Source organism: Acipenser ruthenus, chromosome 22 (assembly GCF_902713425.1).
Source record: "Acipenser ruthenus chromosome 22, fAciRut3.2 maternal haplotype, whole genome shotgun sequence".
Taxonomy (NCBI): domain Eukaryota; kingdom Metazoa; phylum Chordata; class Actinopteri; order Acipenseriformes; family Acipenseridae; genus Acipenser; species Acipenser ruthenus.
Window position 1 is genome coordinate 6,746,694 of NC_081210.1, and position 21,994 is coordinate 6,768,687.

General features: G+C 38.8%; 1 protein-coding gene across 1 annotated transcript in view; it reads left to right on the forward strand.

The window, feature by feature from the left end:
• The first annotated feature begins 6,443 nt into the window (after positions 1–6,443).
• LOC117431116 (retinoic acid-induced protein 1) overlaps positions 6,444–21,994 on the forward strand; it is a 31,365-nt gene continuing 15,814 nt past the window's right edge. The window contains exon 1 of the mRNA XM_034051755.3: positions 6,444–6,873. The gene's annotated coding sequence lies outside the window, so the exon portion shown is untranslated. The remainder of the gene's footprint in view (positions 6,874–21,994) is intronic.

The following is a 21,994-nucleotide window of genomic DNA, read 5'->3' on the forward strand; positions in this document are numbered from 1 at the left end:
CTCTGTGCTCTAAAATGTGCTGGAGGAGTGTCACCACTGGAGATTTAGGCATCTTGGCCCAACACCAAAGCTTCCCAATGACCATCATGATGCACTTGCTACTGTTCTCCATGTTTCTATTATTCCAAAATATTAATACAAATGATGAAAATGGAGAGTTGCAAGCTATCAGCAAAGCTGTAACAGCTGTGTTTATTTCGGAAATTATACAGTTGTAGTTAAGACAACCTTCCACTAGATGGTGCAATTATGTGAATTTGTTTCATGTAGCACTAAAACAGAACTGTTATTGATGTCTGAACAGTATCTACCTAGATTTGGTTAAATAATAAAAAAATGTTTTTTAAAAAAGCATCACGATAGCCATGTTATTGTCTTAAGCCTGGGACATGTTACTTAATGGAATATTATTTTAAATTTAATTCAGGCCCAATTTTTCTAAAAATGAAGTGCCTCAGTCAGGTCTACGTTTGCTTTTCCATTTGGTTCAAGTGCCCTGTGTCTGCATATTCCTCTTGTTCCGCAAATACAGTGCAAGTGAAAACGTTAATGTCACCCAGCATATCTTCAGCTTTCATTTTCTGCCCACATTGCATACAAAACATACCTTCCTCCAAAGTCAAAGTCAAGGCTAATTATAGCCTATTCATGTCCTTGGAGCTAAGTCATATATCGGAGCGATCTTTTCAGGAAAGCTAAACTTAGCCATTCAGCCCGTGACTTGTTGGCTTATTTTGCATGCAATAAAGTGGAGCAGTAGATTGACTAGGCCTGGATGGAGTGGCTCTAAAAATACCGGGGCTGCCCTCAAGTGCAAGTTAAAGAAAAATCACTTCCCAGATGCCTTCAGGCACAGAGTACAGTGTTCACTCCCTGGCAAAGAGGACAGTGCCACGGCTCTACTTATAGTGCTGCTGTTGAGATTCTTTTCACTGTATGACATATTGACCGCCAGAACCTGTTTATGAACTCACAGGATTTTTTTTTTCCCCCAACAAACAAACACACAGTGCCAAGGTAATACTCACTTAAAAAAAGTGTTTTATGCAGTCCTGTCCAAAAAACAGCATAATGCTTTTGGATAAGATTAATGCACATAGCAATTGGACTCTTGACTCAAAATACATTGAGGTGTGGGTCATTTAATTCCTGCTTGTTTACTTCACTTAGTTAAATACAATATCCATGATAATGTTATTTTATATACTATATGAAATAATATACAACATGTCCAGTCAAACCTGTATGAAAGACAATACGTACAGAACAACCATTTGTCCTCATCTAATAATACATGTTGGAGAAACAAACTGTAGAAAGCTATGTTCTAGAAGAGGATATGGGTCACATAGACACTGGAGTGACTGGGAGAGTTGCAATGGGTCCGACTAGTGCCCATGCTGTAACTGCACTGGAGAAACCACACCCAGCAAGCACTGAACCAATGCAAACTGCAAGGTAATGTTGAAGGTTTGGTATCCAATTGAAAATAAGATGTTGCAGTTGTGCTGCTGTGTGCATAAGAAATAACTATTATTCTTATTCTTCTTCTTCTTCTTCTTCTTCTTCTTCTTATTATTATTATTATTATTATTATTATTATTATTATTATTATTATTATTATTATTATTATTATAAAATCCATTATAAGAGGAATTTTAAAGAAGCAAACCATCTGAAACACGAGACGTTTACCAATAGAAGATACAATCCATCTGGAATGTTTCAAGAAATTATTAAGAATTAAATATTTTGATGTGGCAACACCTGCTTTCTTGAACAGTAATATTATTTATTTCTGTTAAAAAAAAAGTGTCTGTTAAAGACATTCTTAAATTCAAAAAGGACTTGCAGTAAATGTAATAATAATAATAATAATAATAATAATAATAATAATAATAATAATAATAATAATAATAATAATTCCAAGTTGTGTTATTTTCATCTGGTCTAATGCACTCCTGAAAGGATCTCACTCAGTCCGGTTTCCTCCAATCTTTTCAAAGAGCAGCAGACAGATATCCGTTTAGATATCAATTCCGTTTGCCGATGCCTTTAATGGGAATTTTATCACCACTGGTAACAATAAAACAAGTATCAAGCAAAAGCTGTTCTTTCCTCATCTCCATAGAAACAGCCCCCTCTTCCCCCATTGATCAGGTAGCAGATTCCAATTCGTTTGGAGCCTTCTCTGCTGCTGCCTTCCCTGGTCTATCTATGCGGATGGCTCTAAGGTCACTTGTCTCATTAGCATGATTAATCTGACCTTTTAATAGGTGACCATTAAAACAATATGCCACATTGGTCTCCTCCTTGTGGAATACATTTAGTCCTCCAATATCTCTAGACAGGCACGAATCCTGCATTCATATACATACTGTAGCATTATATATATATATACATATATATATATATATATATATATATATATATATATATATATATATATATATATATATATATATATATAACAGAAAATGAAGACCTGAAGACAATAAAGATTTGAGTACACCATAACTATGATTTCTTTTTTTTTTTTTTTTTTTAATAATAAAGAATCAGAATTTTATGAAATAATAGCTTGGCTATAAAATCCTGTCACTGTATTATCTGAAGTTCCCTGGCTGAATATTCAGGGATAATTGAAGCTGCATTGTGCTTTGGATAACTGCTAAACTCATTTTCAGAAGTCGGTTGGTTCTTTTGCAATACTCAAAGGTGGCTCTAGAGACAGACATATATCTGTCTCATGCATCCCTGAGACACAGTGCGTCTGGCTTTGCTGCGCTCTGTTATTATGTGAGAGACAGGAACAGTCAGGCCAGATTGGGAACCAGAAGGCTTGAAGACAGAGAGTGCTTCACGCTGCATAATCATCAGAAAGGGCAGTCAAAGCTGAGTCTGGTTCTGCTTCACACTAAATCACTAGTTTCCGATGCAGGGAGTCGCTGCGCCATCAGTGACTCTCGCTGACGTCTCAGCAGTGGGTCTCCCTCATTAAGCGACTCAGGATGGCCGAGCGTGATAAACGAGCTGAGGTTACCTTACCATCTCCTCCGGAGCCACACTTTCAAATCCCACGTCTGACATTTTCTGCTTATTATTATTCGCAGTTAATTGCCAGATTTAATATTTTACATCCAGTGTTTTGATTTTGCTGTACTTCATTTGTATTGATGTTCGCGACGTCTGCTTTAATAGAAACTGTTGTAGCAACGATATGGTACACCTGTCCGCGTTTGCCTCTAGGTCACCTTTGAAAAATAGATGTTTCATCTCAAAGTGCTATTCCCTGTTTAATATGCCAATGCGTATACATATTTCCACCTACCTGCTTAATAAATTGGGTGGTAGGTAGTGCTTTTACTAGGTGTACATAGCCCTGAGGGTGCTGGGGAAATGCTGGATTGTGATTAATTTCTGTCGCATGCCAGGTATATTTTTCTGCATGTATTTGTGTATGCTGTACGCATTCCAATCCCATCTCATTTTAATAGTATCTGAGGGGGGAAACAGGCCTCTATACATCAAACCAGGGAATCAGAAGAGCACATCAGGGCTGCCTGGCAAGATTAACCCCTTGATTCAATTGAGGTTCTAGTATTAGATGAACTTTACCAACTTGTCTATGTGGAATATAACCCCAGTCATGTTTTATTGAATTTTAGTATCACACAATACATACTGCAATATGAATACATGTTGAGGTTTACTAACATATGAATTCAATTTGAATAAATGATTTTAGCAGGAAATATTATGTGTTTATATGACAATACATATATGTAATACCGATGTATGGTGCATATTGTAGCTAACACTGCAAACTCGACAAGCAAACTTTAAGCATTGCTTTGCTGTTATACCCCTGAGTTTCAAAGCAAACGGGCAGCCTGGGACTGATCAAGAGAAAAGTGAAGCAATGCCCACGGGGCTTTAACATGTGAACGAGACTGGAAAGTTCATTATAATTATTAGCGGGCAGCTTTACTGGCCAGAGAGAGGTTTGGCAGCTTTGAGTCCAGACAGCGAATTCATCTTTCTTTGCAGTATCTGTCCCTGCTGTTTACCCCCTGTGCACTACGCAGCCTGCTTTTTCTGAGCATGCAGGGACGAGTCATGATGTTTCCTGTGATACCTGTATCACACATCTGTACAGATTAATATACAGTACTCACACATCCTGGGCCCTCGTGCTGCCACAGACAGCCAGGGTGCTATAGCTAATTAAAGCAAATCAGATACAGGTCTCTAGTAATTGGGGGCTATGGAGGAGGGGCTTCGAGGCTCCCCATTTCAGAGCACTTTGGTGAAGTGGTCCAGTGAAACAATTATACTGTGTGAAGGCAGCTGCTTCTTCAAATGGTTTCTTCTGTCTTCCATAGGATGAGCCTTTAATTTACCCTCTTCAAAGTTCTTTACATTTCCAAACTGGGTTTTTTTAAAAACAGTTATTTGTTGAAGGCTTTAAAAAAAAAAATCATGCTAGGGTGGTTAATTAATTCGACATGTTTCTTAAAAAAAGAAAAGAAAAGAATGATATATATATTGGACTGCAAACTAGAAAACATAATTCAAAATGTAATACACGATTAAGAGTTACAGAACAGCATTTGAAAGTTATTGCACATTTATTTAGCACATATCAACGCAACATTTAAAAGTACTGGTATGTTCAATCACATTGGTGTTTTGTTTGAATCTACAATAGCAATCACTCCCATTTTATAATATAGATTAGGGTTGGTCAAACATGGCCCTTCAGACTATCTGGCCCCCCAGCCCATGCATCTGGTAGGCAAAACCAATCTGATTCTGTTTGTAATGAAATATATCAATTTATTTTGGTTAAGAACAAAGGTTGTGATATTTCCTTTTATGAATCTAGCATCTAATTTCATGATTTCTTTAGTTGGTGTGTTACGGCACCATTAGTTTATTATAAAGACCATGAAGTCGTATGCTTAATATTTTCTTGATCAACGCCAATTAAAGTAAAAGATTAACCTGGCTAAGTATTCTGCCTTTATTATATGCTTCGTTGTTAGGCTTCCTCTAATTCAGTGCTTCGATGCCTGCGTAAATCTGCTTTAAGTTACCATCACTGCAGCACACACACTGATAAGATGAGACACCAGGAGACCCTACTCTAATGAGGGTAGTATGTATTTGCAAATATCAAAGCTATATCCAATGTAACTTGTATGTGTTTAGAGAAAATAACCTTTATCTATCTATCTATCTATCTATCTCTCTGTCGATCGATTTGATGAGCTGGGATTGAGTTTATTCAGGCACATCGTCGCTGATCTGGAGATCTGGAAACGCACGCCCAGGCAAAAGGTTGCAAGCGTAACAGACATCTGTGCAAAGCATACAAGTATAAATTAACTTTAAGTAGAAAAATAAATCCATGTAAATCCCATCCAGTGTTTTAACCCCTTACAGAACTGTGAGCGCATACAGTACTATCTCTAATGTTCAGTTTTTATGATGTAAATACTGTAATCACTAAACCACAGTATGTCTAAGACTTACTATTTCCTTCCTTCAAAAATAATAAATTATTTTTTTTTTAAAACTGAACGATCTAGCAAGTCAGACCAGACTAAACCAATTACCTCTTATGCATTTACTTCTCAGCTTAAAATAAGCTAAATTCCTTTTTTTTTCTTTAATTAAGAATTTATTGACTGCTGTCAGAGGATAATTATCAGAAAGGTGTTGAATTATGCACGATAAAGATGCTGGATTAGCGGCACCAGAGCCTGGAGTCCTTTTTATACAGCATGGGCAGCTGCAGCCCCCCTCTCACCTCCCCTCCCCATCAATGTGCCTCAATCCTGCCTTTGAGAGATCGCCCTCATCTAAAGGGCAAGAGGGTTCAGTCATTCCTATTAGTGCCAGTTATACTGGTTGTTTCGTAATATAAAGGCAAGCACATAAAACAAAACACAAGCCAATGTTGCTACAAAATGTCAGAGTGGGAAGCATTCATTTCTGTTCTATCCTATTTATTACACGAAAACAATAGCAGAACAAAAGAAGGGTTATAGAACACGACATTATCAAATACAACCTCTGTGAGTGATTATTCAGTAAAAAAAAACATACTTGTTGAATTTTGTTCATAATCAATCTTTCAGAAAATTGTTCAGAATCAGGTGGTAGTGGATGTTTTGTTCCCTGCAGGCTGGCGTGTCTCTTGCTCAGCTGTGTTGCTGCGCTCTGATTAAAGGGAGGGTTGGAAGGACGCTCTATAATGTAGTAACCAAATTTGTCTGAACCACTGAACGTCCGCCTAGTCGGTTGTTCAGTGAAGGGGGGGCCCTCCTCCTTATTTTCATTCATGGCACAATCATGCACACACACACACACACACACACACACACACACACACACACTCAGTCTGCTTGCCACCCACTCAGAGGGACAGAAAGAGCCAGTCAAAACGTCTCAAGGAAGCATCCTTCTTCACTTGACATTGCCAGAGCAGGTGGCCCTGTTACTGGCTTCCCTTGACCCTGAACGCCTGACTAACTCTCTCTCTCTCTCTCTCTCTCTCTCTCTCTCTCTCTCTCTCTCTCTCTCTCTCTCTCTCTCTCTCTCTATCGGACTGGCTGCAGGATCCGCCAGCAGAGCGCCCCAGTGCTAATTCCATTATACATTCAGTCTGGAAGCTACAGGGCTGGCTTCTAATTGCTTTGTATCCCCCTGAGCTCTGTGAATATGGATGCTAAGGGTAAGAGGAAGGAGCGTTAGAGAGAGTGGCTGCAGCTGACTGGAAATTTTTGTGCTATTTCACCTTGCAGAGGATCTAATCTGGTTGAGCTTTGCTGGAAAGGAGACGGAGACAGACCAATACATAAGCAGGTACTGTTGTCAAGCGTTTTCTTCTGATTCTTCTGATGGTGGTTCTCCTGGCATCTCAATGTCACTAAAATGTTTCACTAGTGTGTGTGTGTGTGCAAGAGCAAAACATACACAACACAGAATGCATTTTATCTGTAGGGACAGTATAGCAAAATATGGGATAACTATTTGGAGTTTGTATTACTGATCTGTTTATGTAAGTAAAAAAAAGGATGCTGCATATTTAGTGCATGCTGGCATGACAAAAGTCTTATTGTCACCTTAAAAATACGATCTTATAAAATCAGATAATAAGGCTGAAAGTACCATTGTCAATTATAGGTGCACTGACAATATTGTGTCATTAAATCTTAGTGGCTTGTCAGGTCTTATTCTTTTACATCATTGAACATATTATTGTTGTTGTCTTTGACCAGTTGTCTGGTTTCACAGACTTTGTTGTTCTTTGCCTATCAGAGTGCTTCAAAACAAGAGAACCTAGAATTGCTGCTGCAGTTAAAAGCTATTAAATGTTGCACTGAGACTGCAGTGTCATAGATGACTGAAATAGATGCCTAGGACAGCCAGGCTTGCTGTGAAAACTCATTTAGAGAGGGAGGGGGTGCATTGTGTCCTCAATGACATCAGAGGATAAGAAACTAGCATAAAGTGAATAAGAAAACATGTATTAACAACATAATACTCACACATCCATATAAATTAACATTGCATAGCTCCTGTGGTATATTCCTATGCATGTTGTCAGTATGTCAAGAAAACTCACATGAAATGCATAATCTGTGCAGATGCTTTTCCTCTTACTTTATTTTAAAACTATTTACCAGAAAAATATTTTGAGTGCAAGGAACCGAAGAATGCATTCACTAAACCCAAACTTTAAAATGAATACGCTAAACTCTGTCATTTTAGAAAAGCTTTCATGCAAAGCAGATAAACATGTTTAAAGATGCAAACTGTATGGTGTATGTGTGGGTGTTCCAAGGGAATGCTTGTAAATGCAGAATACAATGAGCAGGAGGAGTCTATTTCAAACCTCAGTCACCTCCTTAGCGTGGAACTGCAGCTTTGGGCATCTGAAACACAGGCTAATGAGAAACAGGACAGGGACACAATGTGATGCAAGCTGTGAGCAGCACTCTGCTTGTATTTAAGTGATAGTTCGCCTCCTGAATCATTTATTCATCTCCGACTCTGCCGCACACCTCCTAATAATCCTCAGCAGTCCTGGTCAATTTTAATTGAACAGAACTAATCCCCAGGTACCAGTTCTGTCACTAAAGCTTAGAGACTGTCTGGCACATTAAAAATGCAGTGCTCCTTTTTCTTTCACATGCCAACAGCCTGAACACTGCAAGCCCCTTCCCCCTTTCCTTCAAGTGCAAACAGAGGTCCTTGGCTAACACTCCCTAATAAAGTGCCAGTAAAACTAATGGAATTATGTATGAACTAACACAGGATTTCATTTATATGAAGTAACTGTCTAAGTTCAGGTAATATTCTTTATAGTTTCCATGTGTTGGAATGGTTTATGTACAGAAGTGTAGGAGTTCTGAATTGAGTGTTTCAGAATAAACCAGATCTCTGGGTGTTGTAGTTCATGTTGTGTTGGTATTGCCTTGGGGTGGAGGGGAGGAGTGTCAGGGGGGGGGGGGGGGGGGGGGGTGTATTCTATTATCCCAAAGTTCATTGAAATTACCTGCCACCGATCCAAGGATGTGAAATTACTGGCCCGTCTAAATGGATCTGTGGCTCTTAATTTCTGAGCTTCCTCTTGCGAGATTTACCAGCCCACTGGGTCGTAACCAAGGGAAACAAGTCTTTTACCTGCCACTGTGGAGAGGTACAGCTAGTGCCTCAATGAACAACAAAAAAACAAAACCTCTTTCAATCTCGCTTCAGATTACTGCTGGTCATGAACTTTCTCTTTAAAAAAAAAAAAAATCTCATCCACTTTTTATTTAAGATATATATATATATATATATATATATATATATATATATATATATATATATATATATATATATTAGCTCAAAGAGCCAGCTGCCCATGGCCTTGAATTCATGAAATACATGAATTTCAGAAAAGATGAATTGTGATTTTTTTCTTGACAAGCATGTGAAAGAAAAGCTATTACTATTTTCTTCTATATATCTTCTTATTCAGTCCTCATATCAATGTATATGTACAGTGTATCTTTATTATGATAATCCATACATTGTAGGTTTCTTGACACTGCGACTTAAAATGCAATTAAGGGGAAGCATCTCACGTTGTAGGCTGCTGCACAGTTTTTGATTTACGAAAAGTCTTTTATTCCCAGATCCCCCTAGCCTGACCACCCCCACCACCTGCCCTCCTCGGCCCATTAGCAGAACCAGCTTCATAAAAATAGCCACTAAAATAAAAAGTCATTTGATTTATGGAATTTGGTACATGAATACAGGATAAGAAAACATAATGATATATATATATATATATATATATATACATATATATATATATATATATATCACAGCTAATTGCCCTTCACCAAATGTTCTCATCTTCACCAATCTATTCTGACCACTCTGATCGTCAGTTCTTGTTGGACAATTGCAATTCACTAGAGATGTGTCACACAGTGGTCCTCGGTGCCCCTTGTGTAGGTGAAGGCAGATTGGGGAATCTGTTAATTTCATCAGCTCTAAGACTTATTTACTGCACTCTTGTTAAGCTACTTGCATAGCATCTTTCACGCACCTCTGCAGTACAGGGTCTGTGAGAATGCTACATCAAAGGTAACACTGCAGAGTATGCTATCAGTGATCGAGGCAGAAAAGAGTTTATAGTCCAGGAAGCAGCAATGCCAGGGGGATAGCGCACTGCCTTTGAAGCTCTAGGATCTGCACACAATTCCCTGAAACCTGCTTCATCCGATTACCCTGTGGCGTTGTCACGTGGGGAGTGATTTTCTCTTAGGCTGTTTGTTTGTTCGTTTGTGGTAGGGTTTATGGTTGCTAACAGGGATATTTAAAAGCTTCCCGAGAAATTGTACAATGTACAATTGTACTACAGAAGCAGTTTAGTAGCGCCAGTCGATGCTGTTTGTTTCAAATACTCTGCGCACGATAATGTACTGTCCTCTACGTTTCAAATCTGCTGTTTTATGCTCTCTTTTTGTTAATGCAAGTAGTGCATCACTGCCGCTCTAATGTTCAGCCTTCAGGGGAAAAAAAAGCCTGCAAAGGTGATTGGATAGGGGGGAGGTAGATAGAAACCAGGAAACACTTCTCTGTCAGATCACGTACTAGGTGAGAGGCATAATTGAAAGGAATTTTAAACCTTAGGTGACTGAATAATTGAGGGGGCTTTGAAGTCTTTCTCTTGAATGTCTTGAATTTTATTATTATTATTATTATTATTATTATTATTATTATTATTATTATTATTATTATTATTATTATTATCAGGCATCAGCATTATTAGTAGGTATATATTTTGCTTCCTCTAATATTCCTACAGATGAAAAAATAAAAAACAAAACATCAGAAGAGTCAAAAAGGAACCTAACAACATAAATTAAAGTACAAAAAGAAACTAAAATAAATCAAATTATCCCTCACCACAGCCTATTAACAAGAGTTCAGAGTCAAACTTGTCTCTTATGCTGCAGCATCGTTTGTGCTCGACAAATTAAGAATAATTGGAGAAGTTTATCTTTGCCCTCTCTCTCTCTCTCTCTCTCTCTCTCTCTCTCTCTCTCTCTCTCTCTCTCTCTCTCTCTCTCTCTCTCTCGTAGAAAGGAAATAGCTGGGACTGTGAATGCGCTGTGTGGTCGATCTGCCAAGCTGGCGGCTTTATGTGAGTGCATTACTGCTGTAGAAAACAAGATGTTCGCTGCCTCTCCTCCCTGCGAGATCAGAGATCAGAGCTCCATCCTGCTGATCCTTGCGCACAGACATCCTGTCGCTCTCGCTCTTCCTTTTTGCTTGTTTCTAATTTATGCCGGCCGCGTGCATACGTTGCTCCGCAGCCACGGTCACTGCTAAGGCGCTGATAGTTTTGGAGAGTTTTGGGAGTGTGTGTGTGTGTGTGTGTGTGTGTGTGTGTGTGTGTGTGAATACAAATGAAGGGATTTCCTCCTGCTGTGAAGCTTTTCTTTCTATTGCTAAAAAAAGAAACTAATTAGGTGAACATCTGCTTACCTTGTAGTCCAATGGAGCATTAAAAAATACAATGAAATAATTGTAAAATAAAATTGCATATACATTCTCATATACTGTTATTTAGCATAGCATTTGCACAAGAGTGCAGTTAAAAAGTTTAGCTTAACCAGCACCCATATATCATAACCCTATAGCAATGGTATACATGACTGCCATGAACACTGCAGTTCACTGGTATTGAATGGTACTTTATTAAAAAGGGCTTGAATGATACCTTATAAATGCTACTGTATGTCATTTAGGAAAATCATGAACTTTAAAATGTAGGTTTGTATGATGTGTGCAATGATTCTGAATGTATATATATATATTTTTTTTTTTTGCTTGCACCGACTTCTATAGTATACTGTGAAGCAGGTGGGGTTCAAAGGTCACTGCACACATGATTTGTGAAGAATCAAAAACAACACAGACCTACAAGCGAGATGGAGGCCAGTTAGAGCACTAGAGAAAAATAATTCATTCTGAATGATTGGAAATATCATCAAATGGTAAGGAGGGTTGTAGCATTAGTAGGGTTATAGCCTTTACATTTTTAATGTTTAATATGTACTAAAAACCAAAGAAAGCAAAAAAGAGCAGAACTCATGTTTCCCTGGTGATTCCTGTTGGCAGTGATTATTACCATTAATGTATCGTTAGAGCTTTCATCACTTTATTTGCTCAGTTAATTACTATTTTAATCTTACACAATACATGGAAAAAATATATATCGCATGCACATTACTCTTTCATACATTCAATACTTAAAGTGTGACTTTAAAAAAAAGCAGTACTTGTAATTGACTGCTTTGTGTAACAAAGGAGGCTTGGTGGTCCAGTGGTTAACGTGGTTAAAGAAAAGGGCTTTTACCAGGAGGTTTTCCGGTTCAAATCCCAGCTCAGCCACTGACTCACTGTGTGTGACCCTGAGCAAGTCACTTAACCTCCTTGTGCTCCATCCTTCAGATGAGATGTAAAACAAACAAGGTCCTATTGTGACTCTGCAGCAGTAGTTGTTGATGCCTAGTTTACCCCTAGTCTCTGTAAGTCGCTTTGGATTTGAATTTGAAAGGTTCAGTAACTGTTTCATTCTACTGATATGTTGGTGTCGTAATGTAAACATTGGATATTCATGCGTTACAAATGGTTTCATGCATTAGATATTTGCATTATAACATATTTACATTATGCTACTAAATAATAATAATAATAATAATAATAATAATAATAATAATAATAATAATAATAATAATAATAATAATAGGCAGTGTTGCCCAATTAGCCACACTCCTAATATATATTAATCATATTGAAAGTTAATTATGACAATATATTGAATCCTCTTTTCTTCTGTAAAGGTTGATATTTGTATGTACTGTATGGTACTACCTTTGTGCCCCCATTCCCCTCTGTACACTGCAGTGCTGTCAATACAAACCTCACTGCTTCCCAAAGGTAACTCTTCAATTTTTTAACCACAATAGTTTCAACCTGATTTTGTGGTTCCAGCAAAGGGAATGCATTTCCATTTAAAAAGCATATCAGTCACAGATACAAACTGAACACATAAAACATGAACCCACTGAGTCTTTCTACAATTGCAAAGGTATTTTTCTTAATGATTCCTCCTGTACTGCTGATGAACACGCACGCAATCACGCATGCACGCGCGTGCCCACACACTCACAAACAAACAGATAGACGCACACACACACACACACACACACACACACACACACACACACACACAGACACACACACACACACACACAGACAGACACACACACACACACACACACACACACAGACACACACACACACACCGAGGCTAATCTATAGAGATCAATAACATTTCAGTGAACTATGGGTTAATTAAGTGAGTTTTCCATGTCTTCAATACATTTCATTTGGTTAGCACACTCTTATCTGCAGAGCACATTTGGAATATCTGCAAGGCTTTGGGTTATTGCTGCTTCATTTCCTTTGTAACCCATTCCCTGCTGGTAGACTGCATTTTCAGACTAAAGACGTTCTCTTAGTTGTTACCCCTCTTCCAAGCACTGTTCCTTGACATATAGGCTTGTGCACATGGTATTCATTTGTATATATATATATATATATATATATATATATATATATATATATATAGATAGATAGATAGATAGATAGATAGATAGATAGATAGATAGATAGATAGATAGATGCGCGTGTGTGTGTGTGTGGGTGTATTTTTTCACACTAACACATTTCTATAGCATTGTTGTTTGATGTTCTAGTTTATTGATTCTGTAAGTCAACTAATTCAGGTGTCTAACAGCATATATACAGTACAGTGAATTATTTGACTGATTCTACATCTTTCTGCAGTTTGTCCTTTAGATAATAGTAACACTAAATAATGAGCAGCTGCAATTTAAATCTAACAACACTAAATGTTATGTGTGGTTGTGAAGTAACAATGCAACTGCATGTTTAATGACAAAAATAAAAAATGTATTTTGTAATGACAATGTATTTCCACATGTGGTTGTATATTTCAATGGAATTACTATTTAATTACCTGTGCAAGTGCAGCTTAATTACATTGTAATTACAGACATTTAACGTGAAGTGTTACCAAAACTTCAATGTGTAGTATAGTATGATTTCACGTTGGATTCATCTCGAAGTCTTATTAATAATAAACCAATCATGCCCAATTACTTCCTTGAACCAAATTAAACCATTGCATGTGTGTATTTGTTATGCTTCTAACAGCTAGAGCCAATATCATTGATTTGGGTGTGTCTGAAAATCCATTTATCAATAAGCATTTTGACATTGGCCGTGAAACCTGTTATTATATTGCCTACAAGACAGACAGCTTAATATGAGCTCTCTGGTATCCATGGTTACCTCCTTGGAGAGCCAAGCACACTTGCTTATCTCCTGGCCAGTGTACATGCTTCAGTCATGAAATTAAGTGTTCAAACACCTATCAGCTGTTAGATCTAATTTTCAGGGTAATATTATTGATCTGATGCCAGAATTATCATTTCCGCAGCCACTTAAACATATTGTTTGAAATGTCACTGCAGTGAATACTGTGTCTGCTTTTAAAAGGCTTCAATATTTTACCGGTGAATGCAGATTGTCAGGATGTGAGCTTTGAGAAAGTGCTTGTCAGCTGGGATCTGGATGGGAGAAATATTGTCTCCCAATCTGGTGATTACCTCTTGGGCTCGTGTTTTTTTAATGCAAGATTGCATCCACGGGAGTCCATATATTCACAAGATAAATAGTCCCTGTTTTTCTGTCTGCCACCTTACAAGTTAATTGCTGTATTTTTAATCACCTTAACTGGTTTTGGGGAACAGACTCCATCATTTTAAAGCACAAATTGTAGATAGCTAACTTTATCGCTCTGTCGCTGTAACTCCCTTGCCATTACCATCTTAGAAACCTTTTCACATGCCTTCAGCACAATGCTGGGCTGCTTTCAATGAGCTTAGCTATGCTTTCACTCTGCTGTACTGAACTGTGCTGCGCTCTAACAGTCCTGCCATTCTGCAGTGAGTTCTTAGAGCTAACACAGGAAAGAGAATATCCTTGTCCTTTATCTCTTGTTGCACATGGGCTGTTTGTACAGTATAAACAAACTCCGTAATAACATGTGCACAATCCCTTTGAGCTTTGGCTTAAGCTAGCAGGCTTGAAGAGGATAATACAAGCTTGTTCGTTGCTGCTTAAATTACCTGTCCTGTGGCAACATAGTTTCGCTGCAGCTGTGTGTGTGGCGATCCACTTTTAAAGAAGGTGCTATGAGAGGCTAGCTCCTGTCTTTACTGGAGTGCAATAGATGTTTAATATCATATCATTGTTTGGTAAATGTGTATGAATCATACCATTATTAGGAATGATTCAAAAATAAAAGAAGCAATAGGCACATCACGGCAACGTTATCAACTTGGCAGTATGTTAGGCCAAGAGCAGATAGCTTTTAATTATTAAGCCGTAAAAATCAAAGAAAGCAAAGAAAGGGTCATGACAGTTGGACCCCAACAATCGTCAGTCAATCAATATGCACATTAACCCAAACACCGAATGCATGCACAGGATGTTTTTTTCTGTAGTGTTGCTACTTTATTAGAAGACATCACTTTCTAATAAAGCAGTCCCTACCTGTGCTATGCAGTTTTAGTTATATGAAACACTGTTCATACAGTACAACCCTACTTCATTCCATGGCACATCGGATATTTTTTTGTTAGCATAGGTTGATATGGGCTGTAAGATGTCAGCGTATAGGTGTAATGTGGTGCTTGCCCCTTGTTTCTCCCGCCCGCACATTCTCTGCTGTGCTTCACTGTCTCTTTACAGCCCATTAACTGTGCCTTCCCTGCCTGCACTCCAGGGAAACACCAGCCCAGAAGGCAGCTAGAGCACAGATGCAGCACGCAATCAGATCAGCCTTACAGGTACACAGTGCACCATTTCTTCTGAAAGACAAAACGTGCAGTAGGATATGCTTGTGTATCAAAGGTCAGAACTCTTGCACACATTGTTTGTTTCTGCCTGGATACGCTTTATTTTTTTATTTTATGTTGAAACAAACATGTTTTTGTAATGTTAAATTCAGGAGAAAAAAAAAGTCTTTCATTTCTGGGTTTGTTTTCATTATTTTTTTACAGAATTTTCCTTTACTTGCTAGATGATTTTGGTCATATAACTTATACTATTGCAATCCAGCTTGATACAAAAAAAAGGACCATACAATCTGGGCCAGTCCCAGGAAACCGTAATGTATTGCACACACAAACATAATAGAGTTCCATTCTTGTTATAGATAACTCAACGGCTTAGTAGAGGAGACAGTGTGGCTGTTATTATACCGTAGTTTGCACATTCCCCAAGACTCTGCTCCTCTCAGAGGGAAATAATACGAAAATGGATAAAGCAATGTGGCATTAGCCACTTCTCCTAGAACTCCTTGTTGAGTGTGCAGAGGGGCGGACTGCCATTCCAGCCCTGACCCCAGCTCTACCGGCTCAGCATCACTCAAAAACAAACACAGCAAGACTCCTGAGTAAGAATATGAGGAGCCCTGCTAAAAATAAGCAGCCTCCCTGGAGGAAAAGGCATCCCTAAGAACTGCTGCCTCTGTGGAAGGTCTGGCCATATTCCATTTCTCATCCCATTGCACCAAGAAAAAAGGCTGTGTTGTTTGTTGGCAGATAACTACAACAAGCTGATTTATAACTTTACACTATTGGTCTCTGACCTTTATAACAGCGTCAGTGCACAATGGTAAAAAGCATAGCAAGTGTAGTTAAAAGTATGGTAAACTGCAAAAAAGGAACCAAGAGGTTAATTGTACTGAGTGCCTTTTTTACGGGACAGAATTTTTGAATAGCTCAGTATTCCCTTCGCTGTTTATTGAATGCAGATGTGAATGACATGCTGCTGTTGACTCCACAGTCGTCCTGCACAAAACTGCACCCAGTAAAGTGCACTCTTTATAAAGTCGGTATTAAAGGTTTCTACAGTAGCTTTGCAACATCAAAGGAGTCTCTTGAATCTCTGCAGGCTGATCTCATAAGTGCTGTTAGATAGAGATGCTTTGTGCTTCCCTGGCTTGAATAAACAATAGGGATAGCATGGAAGTGTTTTACTTGTTTGCTTTGTCAGCAATTACCAAAAACATCTCTGGTTTTAGACAGTTGTCTGGGTTTTTTGATGGTTCAGGAGATTGTAATGCTGTACTAAGGGGACAGAAGAAAATAAGCACATTTGAAGGCCATTTGTTTGATTGTAAGATTCGATAGCCAATTGCCTGTAATCTTGGTATGCAGGTGCACTGGTGAGGGTTTCGAATTACAAAATGATCGGGTAAAATACCCTAAAAGGGGACAAAACAACAACACCTAAAGGCTAGCTCATTTTATCCACAAGTGTTATATATGCTTCTTATAATTGCCTTCTGGTCAGGAGAAAAGTGGTTGGCTCGCATTCTCTGATAGCCTTCCCTGATTAAACAGCAGGCAGCAGTTCGCCACAGCCAGGTCACCCGATTGGGAGCACTCAGGGAGAGCATAATAACCCAGAGCACTTACTCTGTGATCTCAGCTCTGTCCGCTCCCAGACACCCATCAATGATGCACAGCTGCCAGGACAGCAGGTCATTTATTTATTTGAAGATATCTATTTATAAACAAGATACTTCCAGTCCTGGATTGAAGGCGTTTTAATTTGGTCAAGCAGAAGGAATGTAGCCAGTGTTATAGCCCTTACTATACCCAGGATCCCTTTGCAGTAGCATAGAATGTCTCATGCAAAAGTTGATATGCTGATCAGCTGATTTAAATAGGAAGCAATGAGTTTTGAAGCAAGGTATGTCTTTCTAGCACAGCAGCATAGCTGTCTAGTCTACTCCCAAGGAGCTGGTAGAAGTGATACCTGTATAATGAGGGGTATTTCATTTTTTTTTTTTCAAAATGCTGCTGATGGTCTGCATTGAAAAGAATCGCTCAAGTATTAGGGTGGCTTTGAGTACATCTGTTTGTGTGCGTGTGTGTGTGTGTGTGTGTGTGCGCGCATGTGTGTGTGAGAGATAGAGAGAGAGAGAGAGAGAGAGAGAGAGAGAGAGAGAGAGAGAAAGAGAGAGAGAGAGAGACTGACAGAAAGAGAACACTAAAAGGACACACTACAGAACAGCCTGGCAAGGCTTTGTGTTTTAGGGCTGGGTGGGGGGGGGGGAGCATTCTTTCTTCTTTCCATCAATAGGTTCCGTCATATCTCCTTAAAACAAATCTATTACTCCAATGCTCATATATATGCAAATAAGGCAATGTATGCAAATGAGCCCAGGAAAAGCTGCTGTGCCTCCCAGCGTCTAATAAGTTATTCATGAGGCTGCATCGCGAGCACCTGATTCGAACAGTCTCCAGTGAATGGAAATCCTATTGCAGCGCTGTGATAAGCAGCTCAAACTCACCTCCCCGAGAACAATGTCATTCATCTGAGTGCCAGACTGGCGCATTTCATTACGAGCCTCCTGTTTGAGCCTGCCTCAATGAAATGAGTGAGAATGATCAGTGTACGCCATCGCAGCACCACAACGCCTGTGAAGCTGCTGGTAATAACTGTTTACACCACATTAGAGGCCAGAGTAGATCTGCTTACAGCCAGCAGATAGCAGTAGGGAACAGCAGCAGGGGGGTGGGAGGGGGGCAATGGCCTTGTGTTTAACTCCTTCTGGCCTGGAACCTTTTTAATAATAATAAGAATAGTAATAATGATAATAATGCAGACTCAACTGTACATAATAGCGTGCAATAGGAGTGACACGAATCTCTCCAGCATTTTCTTACAATGTTAATGACAATCTTTTTGTTCATTATTTTCTTCCTGTTTAATAATAATAATAATAATAATAATAATAATAATAATAATAATAATAATAATAATAATTGTATAAAAGTATGTGTAATGCAAGAGGAACATCATTATGGACTGGTCTATAAATATAACAACAGAAATTCTAGGTCATAATGTATTTTTAATGTATTATTATTCATCCACACTGCCCCTGTCTTTTTTTTATATTACTATTTGCTCATATAACAGTGGTTTATTGTAGACAGATATTGCACATCCATTTTATTCCCTCTTCAGTATTCCCCTCATAACCTCACTTACAAAACCACTGCACACCATTATTGAATCTCAAATGAAAAAAAAAAAAAACACAAAACACTCTCATACAATATCAGCCCTATAGTTTTACCCTAATGCAACAGAATACCAGAGTTTTATATGAGATGTCAGTCACCTGCTTCTGCAGCATGCACTGGCCTAACTGGTGTGAGGTGATTTCAATTTCACTTTTCATCAGCTAGGAAGACAACCCTGCCTCCCCCATACCAGCTTGGCTATTATCCAGAAGCACATTACACTTCCCATCACGAGTTTGATCCCCCTGCTGCTGGGAGTCTGGCGCGTGTGTGTGTGTGTGTGTGTGTGGAGCGCAAGAGTGCAGGAGACAGCAGCCCAAACATAAAGTGTTTTCTCACCATTTTGGTTTGCATGGATAGGTATGGAAGGCTAGCTGACAGCAGTGTGGAGTAGTGGTTAGGGCACTGGACTCTTGACCGGAGGGTTGTGGGTTCAATCCCCAGTGGGGGACACTGCTGTTGTACCCTTGAGCAAGGTACTTTACCTAGATTGCTCCAGTAAAAACCCAACTGTATAAATTGCAATTGTATGTAAAATAATGTGATAACTGTATAATGTGAAATAATGTATAATGTGATATCTTGTAACAATTGTAAGTCGCCCTGGATAAGGGCGTCTGCTAAGAAATGAATAATAATAATAATAATAATAATAATAATAGCTGACCCCATGAGGTTAAAGAGGTATAAACAATGTCAGATTACCGTTAGAGGAAACAGGAGAAAAGGTGATTAGTACCATGGTTAATGTTTTTTTTTTATTTGAAGACATTTAAAAACCTGAGTCAAAATGTTTGTCATTGAAGTTTTTTTTTAGCATACTACTGATAATAATAATAATAATAATATTAATAATAATAATAATAATAATATTAATGAAGGCAACTAGCAACAACACACCCCAAGCAAGTATCTTACCAGAACAAAAGAGCCAGGCTTTTTTGATCAGTTCTGGAGCTTTTAACTCATCTCACGACAGAGGCCAGCATTTGTGACAGCCCGACACTTTCATATCAGTTCTTAAGGAAAAAAAACATGTGTTCCTTTTTACATTTGCAACCTATATCAGTCTTCCAGAGAGACTTTTATTACAAGGGTTGGAAATGCAGTGATGTGTGAGAGCTCTTCTGTAGGCTTAAGACTGGCACTTGAGCACATCTCCTGGAAGGAAAAGGCGCCCCTGTGTTCAGTCTTTTCAGCATTTTCATGTCAACAAAGCCACCTTTCAAAATTCAAATGGCCCACAGCTGCAGCCCTGTGTTTGACGTGACATAATCCCAACAGTCAAAATCCATGAACTGGAAATACCAGGACGGAAAAGTAAAACCAAAATGCTGTTAACAGATGCATACAGTAGCACTCGGAGAATATCAGTCTGGCTTTTACCAAAGATTCTGCTTTGGACCTCAAATCAAAGGATTGTCTCTTTATTAAGGTATGGGCTGAGATGCACTTATGTATGGCAATGCTTACTGTTTACAGCATGTCGATATACTGTCACATATAATGTATTGCATTGTATTGTATTCAGTCCACACAAATAGGGGTCACAGTCCAAAGTATCTGCATGCTGTTGACAACACTTGTTTGTCTGGTGCGTGTGCGTGCGCATATATAGTGCTGATAAACAGACACTCTAATGCAGCAGAATCTGGATCCAGCCAATGAGTCACTACTTGTGATAATGGAACGGAAATTATTTGATAAACAGAAAATCCTCATCATTCGTTTCCTCTTTCTGACTTCAGCCTTCTTGAGGATGGATTGCTCGTGAAGATGTTTTTAAGTATTCTGACAAATATTGTACAATTGTTTTGATCATGCTAACCCATTGGTACCGACTGTATCGTGGCTATGCAATCGATCACCAGCATATACAGTTTATTGGTTTATGCCACTGTCATATATATGTCTCATTGTTAATACAACAGTATCCAAACTGAAGGCTTTGTAAGGACATTTACAAAACAAAAGTGTAATGATTAAACGTACAGACATTCAGAATGGGAACGTTTGCATGTGTGTGTGGGAGAGCTAGTGTCTTTCTGAGAGAAAGACCTTTTCTCACGTTCTAAATTCCTCTGGGCAGCAGCTTGCATAGCGATTTCCAATCCTCTGGCTGCAGTGGCTCCCTCGCTGTGTTTTAGTGTTGTCAGGAGGTGAGGTAGAGCATGGCAGAGAGCAGTGATCCCGAGCTGTCACTCAGAGAGAGCGCCGCGAGATGAGGGACGGGAGACTTGAGCATTGACGTGGCTGCCAAGCCTTTACACAGGGATTAGCCTGGTAAAACTGCAGCACAGAGGCTGCCCCTTGGGTTAGAGAAATCCATTCACACAGTGTTACAAGGTAGACCGCCACACTGTATCACACTAAACAAAGAGCTTGGTTAAAGCTAGGGGAGTGTAAGAAACACTTGATTTTCCAGATCACTTGAATATATTGCAGTATTCAATGTTTCTGTACAGGTACTCAGAACAGAGAAACCCTCAACACTAAAACAGCCGTGCTATTAAATATTTATATTCTGTGCAACTTTGGCACTGCCTCCATCTCTAGCTTTTAAACAGCAGGTGTTGGTTCCTGTAGTACTGCAATAAACACATTCACAACACCCCCAGAAAAATAAATGAATGTTAGGACTTCCAGGGCTTTCAGCATAAAGCTCAGTGTAGGATTTGTTTTTGTGTTAACTATTTCCAATTTGAGTCATTTTGTGTCAAAGCATTTGTGTGCGATTGATTCCACTGATCTCTGTGGAATACCAAACTCTTTCAGTTAACCTTTAGTTTTTCTTACCCAATTTGACTCTTATTATGCAATAATAAATGGCAGCTGTTTACAGTGGCAGAGCAGCATAGAGTCCTTCGTATCTGTCCTTGGGAAGTCAGGGGAAAGGTATAATTACAGGCTGCTTTATCTGCTTGTCAGAAACTATTATACTGCAGACTGCTAACTGGTGTGCTGCCGATGGTGGGGGAAAAGAAGGGGCTTTGTGGATTCGCTGCTCAGCAACTGCGGGACAAATTAGACTAGATATAGTTCAGTCAAGTACATTATAAGCACTGTATGCTATATAAATTCATACTGTATGTTATTTTAAATTCAGCACACTTCACAATAGGCAGTATGTAATTTGATTGCATGCCCACACTGTAAGTCAGTAGATAAGCGGGGATTTGAACCAATGATCCCTTAGCTCCCAGTCCAGTTTTATCCAGTGG